This window comes from Aythya fuligula, chromosome 1 (genome assembly GCF_009819795.1).
Source record: "Aythya fuligula isolate bAytFul2 chromosome 1, bAytFul2.pri, whole genome shotgun sequence".
Taxonomy (NCBI): Eukaryota; Metazoa; Chordata; class Aves; order Anseriformes; family Anatidae; genus Aythya; species Aythya fuligula.
The window spans coordinates 202,726,362-202,742,056 of NC_045559.1; the positions used below are offsets into that span (position 1 = coordinate 202,726,362).

General features: G+C 39.1%; 1 protein-coding gene across 4 annotated transcripts in view; it reads left to right on the forward strand.

Annotated features, from left to right (window-relative positions):
* The window catches only part of TENM4 (teneurin transmembrane protein 4), a 554,777-nt gene that overhangs the window by 91,369 nt on the left and 447,713 nt on the right, over positions 1–15,695 (forward strand). For all 4 annotated transcript variants that reach the window (XM_032196280.1, XM_032196305.1, XM_032196313.1 and 1 more), the window contains exon 2: positions 10,961–11,103. The gene's annotated coding sequence lies outside the window, so the exon portion shown is untranslated. The remainder of the gene's footprint in view (positions 1–10,960; positions 11,104–15,695) is intronic.

Sequence of the window (15,695 nt, forward strand, 5' to 3'; positions counted from 1 at the left end):
AAAGGGCTTTGAGTCATCAAGTTCATCAAGTTCTATCAGTTTTCATGTACATCTGGTCTAATATTTCCAGTACATTCTCATTATTACCAAGAAGATTTACTGTAAAAGGGTGTCTCTCACATTCATTAGCTTACTTTTTAACTGAAAAATTTTACTTAACCTAATAGAGGAGAAAAGGGACTGCGTAGAGAAGGTGTAAAGCAGCTCTTCAGCCAAGCTGACTAGGACAAATTTAGTGGACCTCTTTCATTAGTTGCGAAGGTCGTGTCTGATTGACTTCTGTGGCACTGCACCAACGTAATTCAAAGCACAGTTTGTTCCAGTGAAGTTGGACCTGATTTCCTGTTGCAGTTGTTCTGGCTTTTAAGCCATTTAATAGTGTGAAGTGAGTGTAAAAGTTTTCCTGGGGTGATTGGCCATGATTTTAGATTCCATATACATTTACTTTTGTTTCATAAATGACTATTCAAGGAAGGCAACAGAGGAAAGGCTCTTTAATTTGCCTGATCATTCCTTGATTCCACACCATGTTAATTGCTAAAGGAACATTCTTACATGTTCTACATGTCTGGAAGTATTTAACTTCAAAACACTTTTTTCATCCTACAAATTGAAAGGTATTTGAATCTACATACTGGATTGCTAAACTCCCTCTGGAAATTACTTAGGCTTAGCGCAGTAGTGGAATACAGTAGCAATGGGCTTTTCATAGGTTTGGTCCCGTTTATCTTACTTTACGTAACTATATCAAAACTAATCTTCCATGGTTTGTTTGCTATGAGTAGAAGTATAGCTTTTAATGTACAAAAGGTCAGTTTATTCTAATGGGATGAACTCATCTAAGAAGGGCAGTTTGGTGCTCAAGACTCATGTCTCCCCAGGCATCTCACTGCACCGTATCTTTTTACTGTAGAACTATAGAATCATAGAATCATAGAATATCCTGAGTTGGAAGGGACCCTTAAGGATCATCAAGTCCAACTCTTGACACCGCACAGGTCTACCCAAAAGTTCAGACCATGTGCCTAAGTTCACAGTCCAATCTCTTCTTAAATTCAGACAGGCTCGGTGCAGTGACCACTTCCCTGGGGAGCCTGTTCCAGTGTGCAACCACCCTCTCTGTGAAGAACCCCCTCCTGACGTCCAGCCTAAATTTCCCCTGCCTCAGCTTAACCCCGTTCCCACGGGTCCTGTCACTAGTGTTAATGGAGAAAAGGTCTCCTGCCTCTTGACAACCCCTTACGAGGAAGTTGTAGACTGTGATGAGGTCTCCCCTCAGCCTCCTCTTCTCCAGGCTGAACAGGCCCAGTGACCTCAGCCGTTCCTCGTACGTCTTCCCCTCAAGGCCTTTCACCATCTTCGTAGCCCTCCTCTGGACACTTTCCAACAGTTTCATGTCCTTTTTATACTGTGGTGCCCAGAACTGCACACAGTACTCGAGGTGAGGCCGCACCAGCGCAGAGTAGAGCGGGACAATCACCTCCCTTGACCTACTAGCGATGCCGTGCTTGATGCACCCCAGGACACGATTGGCCCTCCTGGCTGCCAGGGCACACTGCTGGCTCATATTCAACTTGCTGTCTACCACGACCCCCAGATCCCTCTCTTCTAGGCTGCTCTCCAGCGTCTCATCGCCCAGTCTGTACATGCAGCCAGGGTTTCCCCGTCCCAGGTGCAGGACCCGGCACTTGCTCTTATTGAACTTCATGCGGTTGGTGATCGCCCAGCTCTCCAACCTGTCCAGATCCCTCTGCAAGGCCTTTACGCCCTCATTTGAGTCCACAAATCCTCCAAGTTTGGTGTCATCAGCAAACTTGCTCAAAATACCCTCTATTCCTACATCCAGATCGTTTATAAAAATATTGAAAAGTACCAGCCCTAAAATGGAGCCTTGAGGGACCCCACTGGTGACCGCCCGCCAGCCTGACGCAGCTCCATTTACCATAACCCTTTGGGCCCTGCCCGTTAGCCAATTGCTCACCCAACTATAACAATGTCAGCCCCTTGTTTGTTTATATTTAAATACCATATGGAATTTCCTAACGTAATTGAAAAGGTAATTAATAGATTTTTTTTTTTATGAGACACTTATTCTTCTGAATTGTCTTTGCTAGTTGCTGCTGAAGAATTGTATGGCTTTGAAATACAGTAAGTAGCCTCTTGCATTCAGATAGACAGATTTGATTCCTGTAGCTGAACAAGTACAAGGTGGTTCTGCCCCCTTGTTTAAGAGGTGGACCAGCTCCTTTTTGTGTTATTAATACATTAACCTTCAGGAGGTTTTGCTTGGTTGCTGACCTATTCCCCAGAGACTGCTTTCAAGTGGAAGGAGAGGTAAATCTGACAAGAAAGCAATAATTCATGGACAAAACGACATCCCCAATGAAGCGCTGCAGCAGTGGAAAGATTTCCCCAGCAGACGCATGCATCCCAGCTCACCCCTCGTGGAAGTTCATTTACTTCAGTGTGTCTCCTCCAGACTTAATTTTGGTGCAGTGCATCTTAAACATAAGACCAGTTTGCTGTTTCAGAGCTCTCACACATTGGTAAATTTGACCCGTATCTTAATTGTGTGCATTTAGTCATAACAACTTATTAGGCAGGCTCTGTTGTATGTATGTGCTTCCTGGTGAATTGTGTTGTGTATGACAAGAGGCAGTGGACTTCAAAGAAAAAGCATGTATGTGAGTTGCTTGTATGAGTTGATCTTTGGACAGAAGTTACACAAAAACACAAAAACAAGAAAAGCGCCTCCTTAATAGGGACGAAAGACCAAAACAAACAAACAAAACAAAACAAAACAAAACAAAACAAAAAACAAAACAAAACAAAAAAAACTACACACACACAAAACAAAAAAACAAAACAAAACAAAAAAAAAAAACAACTTTCCTTTCCCTGTGAGGCCATTAATTCCAAGGAAAGAAGAGGGCCATAATTCTTCCATGAAACTAAGTAACAATCTTTTAATAAGCATCATTAAGTCTTTAGATTGAAATAAGAGGCTATCTGCCCTTTTATCCCATATTATGTTGCCCAAATTCCTCTTTGCCATCCTCACTGTGGTTAGATGAAAGCCCCCTGTTTTCATATTGATCACTAAAAGCACTTTCCCCTTGTACCAGTTCACTGCATCACTTCTAAATGCAGTTCATCTGATCTCTCTAGCTTTGCCTGGTGCTCATTCAAGGCTACAAAACCTGCAGTTTCAGGCGGGTCTTGGAACCAAATGATCGTGTTTCTTACCTCATTCCAGTGGATAACATTAGGATCTTTGTTTAGGTGGGACTCAGAGTAAAAATAAAGCTCGCTTTGCTTTCCCATGCATGCCCACACACATGTACACCTATATATATACACCCCTATATACACCCCTCTTTCTCCAGAAGGGTTATTTGAAGCCAGAACAGTAGGCATCTGTGTGTGTTTGTGTGTGTGTGTGTGTGTTCATGCTTATTAATTTTCAGTGAAATACTTTCCAAATGCTAGATGATGGGGAAGCATAGCTGCATTAAAATGTTACCCCAAGTACAATCTAAACTCTTCAAACCTGTGGATTGAGGGGTTCTTAGAGGTATTCTTTTTCGCAAGTTGCTAGTTGATAAGGAAATTAAGTGATATATGTAAACAGAGTCATTAGTTTAGAGGTTATTGAGAAATTATTTGTAAACAGGTCTGAGCTTGTGTTGCACACTGTTTCCTTACAGTCTCTTGCCTGTGGCTGTAGCTCTTATTTCCACTTGCAGTTTTTGTTTGCATGGAATTTTACCAGTGTGAGACTCGATGGAGTAGTTCCATGTCTGTATTCCCTTCTTCTATCTCTTCCAGACCAGAAGAAAACAAATCCAGATTCTAGCTTGAAGGAAAACAATTTGCAGTGATAAGAACCAACTTCGTGTATCAAATAGTGTGGAAGCTCAGAACAACGTTTTAAGGGCCTGTTCCTGGGCTAAAGTGAAGTGACAAGCAGAGACCCACACAGCAGGTTGGATTTTATGAACAAACATCAGCAGGGTATCTACTGTGTTCAAAGCAGTCTGCAAGCTGCAAACTCAAAATCACACAGAATGCTTGTCTTTGAAATAATTCAATCCTCCTATAGTAAAATTCTTACCAGTCTTTGGCAGGGCATGTTCCCATCTTGTTTATATTAATGTTCCCAGTGTATCTTGATTTTACAATGATATAAGCAGCACTTTCTCTATTGTGTTCCTTGTGCCAAGCAAATATATTCTGTATATATCTGATACCTTGGATTAGGTTGTCAGCAAATGAGAACAACTGGTAACTTCTGGCCAGGCTTTACCCTTCGTGCTCCTTCCCACAAGATTTAATTGATCAGTTTCATCATATGCAGCTTAACCTTATGCAAGAATGTGAAAGAGCATATGGTTTCGATCCCCGAAAGATAATTGAGCCCCAGGTGATTTCAGTAAAATGGGTAGAAAAAAAATATAGTGGGGTTGCTTTTGGAAGGGACAATAAAAGAATGAAAGAGAGGAATGATTTCACTTCCGGTAGCTTTTGAACTCTAAGCCCTAAAATCTCAGGTTTGATTAATGCACTCAATCCACTTATTATGGGAAGGATCGGTTGAAGCAGGTCTCAGGGTCTCCTGATCTTGAAATCGCAGCCCTACAGAATCAGTGTGAACTTCCTACACCAGAAAAACCATTCCCTTACTCAGCAATGAGCTTTCTCGCTCTTGCTAGTCAGATCATAGAGTACTCTCTAACAATGTTTCTGTTTAGAGAAGTAATATTGCTCTGACTTCTCTTGCCTCTGCTAGGGAGATGAACTCCACAGTAACCCACTGGACATTCAGTATAAATTTTTACTTGTATTCCTCTCCTCAATTTGCAAGTTGAAAGCTATTTCTTACATTTATTGCCTCTACTTTATGCTTTTCTTTCTGTGACACTGCATCTGTGCTGTACTGGCGATGCATTATAGGAAAAGGGCTGTTAGATTTCTAGATCAAATCCCATATTCATAGTCTTCCTACACAGTCTAAATGTATTTGTAGACTTTACATCTGATAAAGGTCATCTTCTGAAATGCAGAGGTACAGAATAATCTTCCGTAATCTGAAGACAGATTAGCTGCAGTGATCTTTGCTACAGTCAGTTCTTTTGTAGAAGAAGGAGGCTCAACTGAACCTGGACAGGTTCACCCTTGCTTAAAAGCATGAATCATGCCAATGTCTTGCATTTGCAGCCTGGGAGATTTTGAGCAGGGGCTAATATTGGAAAATAGAGAAGAGAATTTAAGAAAATAAATCAAGAGTGACTATGAAAGACCTGTATCCTTCCTTTTCTGTCTCCCAGTGACTGGAAGAAACAAATACGAAGAAAACAACATTTTTCTTTAATAAGTTCAGATGGGAGACAGAACTCCAAGTGTGTCACTTGCCTACTAGAGGCAGAATGACATGAATCATGAAGCTGTCAAGCAGGGAGCAGAGCTGATCCAGATCTGGCAAGTCTAACACACTGAGCTCAACAACCTTGACTCTCTCCTCCCCACCCCATCAGCAAGAGTTAAAAATTATGTGTTAATTCAGTAGTGCAGCCCAAACAGTGCTATCTCACTTATTAAATGGTCTCTGGCACCAAATGGCAGATGATGTGGCCCTGGTGACATGTGCTCAAAGGAGTCCTGTTGGGTAACATGTCTCTTCTTTGAGCTACCACTTCATTTGACACAGTGAACACTCACTGCTCCCCCTGTCCTGCTTATAGTCCTGGAAAGGACAATGCTGCAGAAATCTATCCTTCTTCTATCAAAAAGCCGCATAGCCTCGGTTGGAGATGCTGTCCTACACCAGGTGGTTGCCCTTAGATCTCTTTGAAAGAGTCTTCCATATTTAGTTGCTGGATCTGTTTCTGGCTTGGAGACTAAGCCCTTTTGAGTCAGTGAATCCTGGCAAATGTTTCAAGCACCTGCCTTGCTCCTGGCTGAATGCTGAGCTGTGCTATGGTTCGGCTGTTGCACGGTGTCTTTCAGGCTCTGAAATCCTGGATCTGTTGAGACGACTCTCCTGCAGTTCCGTGGGATGCTCCTTTTGACACCAGCCATCTGCCAGTTCTGGCTGTGCAGGTATAAAGCACGTGTGCCAACCTGACATAGTGTCAGCACTGAAAATCCCCCAGCAATGTGTGTTGTGTACAAACAAAATGCTTCTTTCCAAGTATGGAGGAAAAATAACATTCTGAGAAAAAAAGTCCCCAGGCTCCCTGGAGTGAGAGAAAAAACAGTAATTCTCTTTCTTGCCAGTATCAAAAGATTGGGTGATAAAGGGAGAGGAAAACTATTATGATAGAATTAACACATGGTTAGACAATGAGATACATGGGAAGGGGTTGATAATACCAAAATTCATTTGTACCAAGTGCAGCCGTGATAGCAACACATGGCTACCAGGTCCATTACAGAGGCTGGGAGGGACTTTTGGAGACCATCTATCCCAACGTCCCTGCTCAGAACAGAGTCAGATACAGCAGCTCAGGGCTGTGTCCAGTCAAGTTTTGAAAATCCCCAAGAACATAGACTCTGCAGCTTCTCTGCACAGCCTGGTCCAGTGTTCACCCACCTTCTGCCAGGCCAGAAGCTTTATAGTTTTCATTTCTCCACAGCTGATTCTCTGATATAGAAGATGTGTATGTGTAGGATAACAGCCCTTATTCAGTAGACCAAAAAGGTCTCTTTACAAGGTTTTGGCAACATGATGGTTTCTTGATGACTGAAGTATCCATTGAGCTTTCTCAGATGAAGCAGAGCGACCCTTGGTCCCAGTATTATTCATCTTATTTAATATAGGATGTTCAGTCGGTACATTAAGGATCAAAAAGAGTTTTGTTAATGCTGGAGGATGGTGCCGATATTGTAGCCAATTAATGTGCCTGTTCCTACTAATGATAAATGAGTCTGTTGTCAGTTCATTTGGCATTGTGCCTCCAGTCTTACATAATCATTTGTGGATATACCCAAGGGTTTCAATAGCTAACATTTCAACTTTTACAGGTCATCATTCAAGAAAGATGGACTTGGTAAATAGTAATCTGCAGCAGAAAGCTGGAGGTGGAAAAAAAAATACAGGTGATGATTAGCTCTGTAAAATGGGCTGAAATGTATTGGTAGAAGAACCTTTTCAGTTTTATTTCAAACAATGTTCTGTGACAGGAGAGAAGGAAAAAAAACATCTGAAGAACACTGATGGATCCAGTCATGTTTAGCTTTCATGAGTTAACGGCTCATTTGCAATTGAAATTTGCAATGGTTCTGAAATTGCAGGGAGTGGTCTGAGGCCTGACAGAAATTATAATGACTTAAGACAAAATTTCTTGATAGAATCTGAAGTTTGGCTGTTCTTCTTTGGGGGAAACACAAGCCACAGAATGAGAGCCCTGCAGTTCCAAGGTTAGCAGAGAAGCTGATGGCTGGAGAAGAGGGAAATCCAGGGAAGGAAGCAGTGGGCATGAAACAATCTCTGTGTATCTGCAAGACTGCAATTTTGTGTTGTATAACCAAAGCCTTTTGCTTGTCAGCCAGGCACCTGAGCTGAAAAGACACTTCACAAAGTCCTTTGAAGACTGTAACGGCTCCCCAGTTCACATTGTCTAAAAATTTCATGTTAATTCAATGTGCAAATGTTGGGATCTGGGTTTTGAATTCTTTAACGGTTACAATCCTCAGTAAGTCAAGGGACAGGCAACAGAGAGAAGCAGGCAGAGGCAATGGATGGCTCTGCTCAGCTGATGTGCCACCAGATAAGAAAACTGTGGTGGCCATGCCCAGCTTGCCTTATTGCTCCTTGTGATGGTTTTCTATCCATACGCTCATGGATAGAGCATTATGGACCAGCTCTTCCCAAAGACCAAATCAGACCATCGCAAGTCAGTCCCTCTGAATCAACAAAGGCAGGAAAGCCTAATTTTAATCAGCAAATCTCTGAAGTCGATGGAGAGGCACCTTCAGAGGACAATTCAGAGCAGGAACATAATTGTAAGGCCAGCATTAACCTTTATGAGTCTATTCAGCCTTTTCCAAGAGTCAATGGTATTAATTAATAGCTGAGCAGAGAAGACTTTTGTTAAGGGGCAGCCTCGGTATCAATAAAGGTGCCACAGTGTATCACAGAACTGCCATATGTCTCCACTTAGGGGGATTGGGCATGGGGGCTAAGAAGGGAATTGCTTTCCCAGGGCAGGTTAACGTAACAAAAAGTGAGCAGCTCTGCAGCCTTTAATCTCCCTAAAGCCCATAGTCTCAGCCCTCCTATGCTTTAGTCCATGCTATGCTTCATTATGGAGTCTTTAAACACCTAAGCTAAAGATAGAGAAAGTCATTTATAAAGAAAACACAACTTTGGCTCCTTTAGTGGGATTTTTTGAGAAAAAGTAAGGTTCTTCTTGGGTTAAGCTTATTAGATTTTGTAATTTTGTTTATATAGTATTAAAAACTCCAAGTGCTGTGGAGTAGACACCCAAAATGAACATTCAACTCTAGAATACTTAATAACTCAAAATAAATCAAGATATTCAGAATTGGCAGTTTTAAACATTACAGCAAGGGTTTTTTCTTCCAAATATGGAACACCTAGTTCCTATTTAGTAAGAAGATCTTACAGTTTTGTTTTGATTTTTAATAATAATATTATTTACTGTGTTCCAGTAGTTGCAGCTTCAAGAAGGAAACATAAATTAATGCTTGAAGTATAACAAGATAAGTTGAACTTGTGCCTTTTTGTTTTGATTTTTATTATTATTATTATTATTGCTGTTGTTATTGCATTTTTGTTTGGTTTTGGCTTTGGTTTTAATATAAATTTTGTATCATCAAGAGGTATCCTGTACCAATCTTCTTGAATTTAATTATGTCTGGAATATACTGCTTGTTGTAAACAAGGCACAGTTATTTAACATGCAGATTTTAGTTCAGGGATTTGAAGCAGCCTAGTGGGCTAAGAAATATACTCCATATTTCTATTCATGTGCTCATAGAACTTTGTCAGGACTCACCAGATACCTTTGAATAACCTCAACTTTTCTTTGTTTTGTGATTTTTCTTTTCTTTATTGAATTAATGTTATGAATACTTTAATGGAGCTGCTGGTGGAGAGAAGATACACTGTTTCATTTCCTTCCCTGCTATAAATCAGTGTAGTGCCACTTACATCAGTGAAGCTACTATTTACCCCCCAGCTGAACATCTCCTTCTTCAGTTCTGATATTAACCCAGTTAAAAATAGTGTTTTATATTTAAACCTCTGCTTCCTGAAGTGACAGTAGGTGGGGCAACTTGTAACATGATCAACAATTACAGCATTATCTCTACTGGAATCCATTTATGTCAGCTCCTAACAATCAAAACATAACAACCTTTTGGAAGTGCTGTTGCTTTAATTTTAACAAAAATAGCAAGGATGTTATTTAAAAGGCACATGAGCCCTGATCATGTGCATACTCACGTACATGTATGTGCATAAACAATGTGCAACATGAAAACATAGGCATCCTGGTACGCAGCCTGATCCCTGAAGCATTGTTTGTGGAAAGGGGTGGTGTGCATTCGTATGGGGAATGGAAACATGGAAGGGTTGGAAACCCAAGGCCCTGTTTTCAATTCATAACTTGTGATTTATCTTTATAAATGACACCAAGAGTCATTTGAAATCACCAGAGCCATTTGAAATGCGCAAACTTATTCAAGACACTGTCAGAGAAGGTGCAGGATCTGCAGGAAACCCATGCCTTTCTGGAGTGGCAGCTGAAGAACATTCAGAGTAATTAGGGCACTTCTAGTGGACCTGGACCATTTTGGATGAACAGCTAGGTTGAGCTGCGTCTTCCATCTATGGTCAAATTTTTTCCAAGTTATTTTTTCATAAAACTGAGGGGCATGTTAATTGTTATGGGAAGTTATTGGTCCTTAGCAAGCTTATATACTGGCTCATTTCTACAGCTGTGCTGCATATTTCACCTGTGACTGTTTTCACTAAATAAGTAACATTGCCTGAACATACCTTACAGTAAAATATAGATGTTTAAGTGCTATGAAATTGAGAATTGTGTTCAAGACCCCATTAAATACTAAATTGCTGAAAAAAAAGTGCTTAGGACACTTCCAACTACATTGCAAGTTGTCTGAACAGTATGGGCCATGGAACTGAGAGAGTCATTTTTGATGTATGTTGAAGGAATTGGTCTTACCTATGTGTCAGACTCTCGGGTCTGTCACAAATTACTTTAAAAAAGACCAATAAAATTCTGTAGAAACTACAGCATTTTTGTGACATCTTTAAATTAGTGAATGGGATTTGCTACCAACCCTAAGCATTAAGTCTAGAAAGGAAGAAATACATTTTTTTTAGACAATTTTCCCCATGGGAAGCATGGTTTCTCATTCTCCAGATTTATATATGCGTACATACTAACATAGGCCCAATTTTATTCTGCTCACCTTGAAGGACCTCACATTAGATATACAATTGCTCCTTATCCAGCCTTTGAGATCACATCAAAACTGTGAAGCCACCAATGGAAGGTGGCATGGCCTATGTACTCCCATGTACTGATCCTGGAGAATCTCAGGTAGGAACGAGCCTGGCATGATCCAGTTCTGGTTGCCAGGGTTTTCTTCCTGTGAAAATCAAAGCATGGGAAGGCAGCTGGGACATAGATGCCTTGTAGATACGGAGGAAGGTATCCTTTTCTCAATACCAGTACAAACTTGAAGACAGATACCAGTTGCAACAGTAGCCTGAAAGAAGGTTCTGTAGGTACTACACTTTTTTTGTGTAGATACTTTACTTAAGTACTCACAGATAGGGGGAGGTTGTGTGGGTCTTTGGAAATACGTAGTCTCCTACAAGGAATATCCTGACAGTTGCCATGCAAACAACCTTTACAAATCAATGCCAGTCTTTTCTGACACACAACACCTGGCTCCTTTTCTGTAGTGAGAATGGCTGGACCATTGCAGTGGTGCACTGATTTTTGTGGATGGTGAACATAAAAAGGGGACTGAGAAGACACCACCTGAGTTATTCTGACACATGACTTGAGTGCTTTCTATTCTTAGACAAATGAGGATCTGAATTATGTAAGTACACCATTATTGTTTCTTAGATTTATGTGTAAAAATGAGAGAAGAAAAAAAAAAACTTTTAATCTATTGTGTGTATGGGATTTATACATCTATCATTTTCTTTCATTGTACTTTTATAGTTCAGTGGAGTTGATAAATCAAGCTATTTCTTGTGATATTACAAAGCATCATTATTTGTCTCTTGATTTCATGCTTTTTTTCTTTAAAGAAATGAAAAGAGCAAAACCCACAGAACTAAATTTGGAGTGTCATTTTAAATTTATTGTTTAATAAATTGTGATCACTTGAAAAATCTATTTTTTTCTGTATTGATAACAAGAGATTTAACCGAAGTGATTGAATCAAGACAAGAAATACAAGGTTCCCAAAGCTTGAATAAATGATATTGTCATGTTAATGTGCTGTTCTGGAAGTTCATTTGAAGTGTAAGAAATAATCCACATATAATTTCATGACAGTTTATATACTCCTTAACATAATTTATTCTTGACTACAGAACCTTTATTCAATCTTCCATGAGCATTTCCTACTCACCAACAAAATTCACCTTTTTTACGTTCTGCACTCCCAGTGCAAAGATAACACTTTCTTCACATGTACAAGCTCTATATTGACTTTCAAATTGACAAATTTATCTTGACTTCCACCAACACTTTTGCTGAATGAGCATAACCACCACTGATTTTACAATACCATGTGGATCTACTACTTTTGACTCATCTAATGATGCTGCATAAGATGCCTTTTAGAACTGTATTATCTCCCATATAACATTATTTGTGCTTAACAAATAATAAATAGACCTTGTCAGCCACAGAATACTGTACCTTGATTTTTGAAATGACTGCAAATCCCATGGTATTTTGGGAAGTAAAAAAAAAAAAAAAAAAAATCAATAGAAATCTGAAATGTTCTTAAAGTGATACATACACCAGGGTTTTAAGCAGCCACAGAAAAGATGGAGAAACACAATTAAGTTTATTTCTACAACTTACAGTCAGCAATTCCACATTTCAAAGTATAGAAACAAATTAACAACAGCTATAGTTGCCTGACTTGTAAAGATGGGGTTAAGAGTCTTATAACATTTCTGTTTTTGAAGCCCAGAACAGGAGAATGTATTTATTCAGAGAGAGCTTCAAAGTATAGCTTTATATTTTATATATGTACTGATTTTCCACTTTTCCACTGGTTTTAAACAAGAATTGTATGCTTGTATTCTTCCCTTGGTCCAGGCTATAATTATATATTTCAGATTATGGTGTTTATATAGTAATGAGAAGATCCTGAATTATTGCAGCTTAGGGCAAGTTCTTGAAAATACACATTTTAACAGTGACAAACAGGTTGTTCTTAGTATGTCTTTATTAAAATAAATGTGTTTTAAGGATATATATTTTTTTATATCTCTGACTGTAGCTCACTGATTTGCTAGAGAGTAGTATAGCAATAATAAGGGTGAATGGGGAATAACATGGGGGTAATGGCTTTAAAATAAAATTAAAAAAAAATGTAAATTTACGTTAGACATCAGGAAGGAAGTTCTTTACTACAAGGGTTGTGAGGCACTGGCGTGTTGCCTAGAGGAGCTGTGGATGTCCCATCCCTGGAAGTGTCCAAGGCCAAGGTGGAAGGGGCTGGGGGCAGTCTGAGCTGGGGGGATGTGTCCCTGCCCATGGCAGGGAGGTTGGAATTGCATTACCTTTAAGTTCCTTCATACCAACCCAAACCATTCTATAATTCTATGAATAATGTTATTATATCAAGCCTCTTTTTCTTTCAGGGATTCCCAGCGATATTTCAATAAAAAGAAAGAATAGCCTAAGGTTCTCAACTGTGTTAGAGGGAAAAACAAGTTTTTTTCAGGACAAACAAAAAGTGTGGCAGGTCAATAGTGGAGCACTCTGTTTTCCTTTTAAAAAAATAAAAAATGAAAGTAATGAAAAGACTGTGAATGGTAAAGTGGAGCAGTTAGCTATTTTGTCAGCTATTTTGTCAGACATGAAGATATGAAAAGGATGTTGGCAATACCATGAAATATCTCCATATCTCCAGTTTTTCTGTCAGAATTTGCTCATTCTCATTCCTGGAACAAAAAGCCCAACAAGTACCAGTACTTTCTAAAAAGGAGGGACAAAACTCAATTAGCAAACATTGTACTGTTTCCTTTTTTAAAAATAACTATCAACCTAACTTAGACTTTTTTTGACAGCTATGGAAACAAGCCAAGATGATATTAAAATTGGTATTGTGCTGGGGGTAACCATTCCCAGCCAGATGTATTGTACATACCCTGCTGTGTGTATAAGTATTTATAGATATGTCTATACAACACAATCAATCAAGGCAAAAAAAAAAATATATATATATATATATATATATATATATATATATATATATTGGAAGGTGTGTTGATATCTGGTTGTCCATGGCTAAAACATACAGTATTAACATTTGTACTAGCAAATGAAAGTGAAGAACATAAATGAAAAGTTGTTCCCGTAGTGATTCAGTTTTTCAAAGACATTAATCTGTACTACGTATCTCATGGAGTGAATGGGGGATCCATTCATCCTCACTTTCAGTGGTTACTACTTGATAGTAAATCATGTCCATAACTACCTATATATGGGATTCCTAGAACTGGGGTGAATTTAAGTTATCAGAACCATGGATCTACCCCCATGCCGCCAGGATGGAGATTTGCATTTGAAATAAGAATTGGTTTATAACCTTGCAGAAATGAACAAGGATAATAAATGGATCAGTATGTCTGGCCAGTTTTGAGTTCTGTAGAAGTGTTGCCACATAAGTATCTCCTGTGAGGTACTCACATATCAGTGTGATTAGCCTGGTAGAAAGACCTCTGTATTGGGGAAGCAAGGTCAATGGTCCTGGAACAAAAGGAGACATAAAGATTCAATAATAATATCTTATTATTCTATCAAATGATGTCTGCAGAACACTTTAAAATCATTATATCAAGGACAAAGGATGCTATATATATAGTAAGAGGGTAAAGGCTGACATTTCTACGGTGCATTTAATTAGCAGAATTCCATGCAAGCCTGGCCTTTGGAAGAAAAATAATCTTTGGTTGCACACTGGGCATGTTGAGAGCTTCCATAATAAACACACAGGGAACCCCCCTAGGGCACCTACTGAATCAAGGCTATTGTTTTGCTGGTGCCCTGTCCTCAAAGACCCTAAAGTTGAAAGACATTCTATAAAGTGAGCTCTGTTTTGCTTATTACAAGTAGGGGGTTGATGGAGACATGAAATAGCAGCAGTCATTGATCATTTTTATTAAAGGTGCTTCTCAAGTTATAGGAGCCCTTGACATTACTGAATTTCAGTGAGGAGACAACATACCTAGGTGGGAATATTTCCCCAAGCAAGTACAAGCAATATTCATTGGGACATGTTGTTTTTCCTTGTGGTAAGGAGTGATCAGATGAGCAGAAGTTAGCACATTTTTATTGGTTCTACTAAGAAATCAACAGTTTTTTCTTCTGTTAGTGGTTACCATCCCCTTCCCTGAGACATGCTAATTTAAGGTACCCAGGCTGTCAGATTAACAGACTGAAAAATAAAGCCACCTATTTTCTCATGTAAAGGTTCACTGCTATTGTTATGAAAAAGGGACACAGACAATGATCAGAGATGATCATCTGACCGTATTCTCAGTTCTCACATTTTATCCCGTGTGGTTTGTTCTCTCTTCAGTCACTGTTTCAGTTATGGATCTTGCTCTGCAGCTGAATTGAGGGATGTTTTGGGGCCTAGTGTGGAGACCACAGGGCAGAGATGTAGTAATCTTACATCTATTCTGGATTTGTAAGGAAGTCTTTAATAGATTATAGTGCTCTATCTTGCCTGTTTATAAAAGGAAAACAATGGGACGGACTAATATTTGTAAAGGCCTTTGAGATAAATAGAAGAACCTTCCCCACCCTCTTAGGAGTTACATGCTTTTATTATTTATTTATTTATTTAATCTTTTTCTTTCCCCCCTTCATGGTATAGTCTTTCTAGAAAATAAACCCTGGATGGGCACAGGTGATATACTCAGACCTTTACAGCCTCTACTATATAAATTGATTTCCAGGGCCCTATCCTTTAGCTGAAAATAGTAAACTATACTACTTGTTTCATTAGACGTGGATCATTTCTATAGTGCATGGCTTACATTGATCCAGGAAAATTTATCAGAAGGATTTGGGAAAGACAGAATGCCACAAAACTGACAGATGAAGCTGATGCTGTTTTTACAGGTGGAACAAGAAAAAATATATTTGCTGATGTGCACAATACTTTTCCTCAGATACAAACCTGTCAGGGTAACAACATCATATGGACTGAGACACAGAACTCTCCTAAAAAACAAAAACATCTTTAGAAATTGAATATTTATAACTGAATTAACAAGACTGCCACTATGGTAGCTTGAGGTTTGAAGTCAGTCTTTGAGAGTACAAATTGTATAATGGGAGAAGTTGTATAATGGGTTAAAAAATGAATAGTGTCTTTCTTTCTTTCTTTCTTTCTTTCTTTCTTTCTTTCTTTCTTTCTTTCTTTCTTTCTTT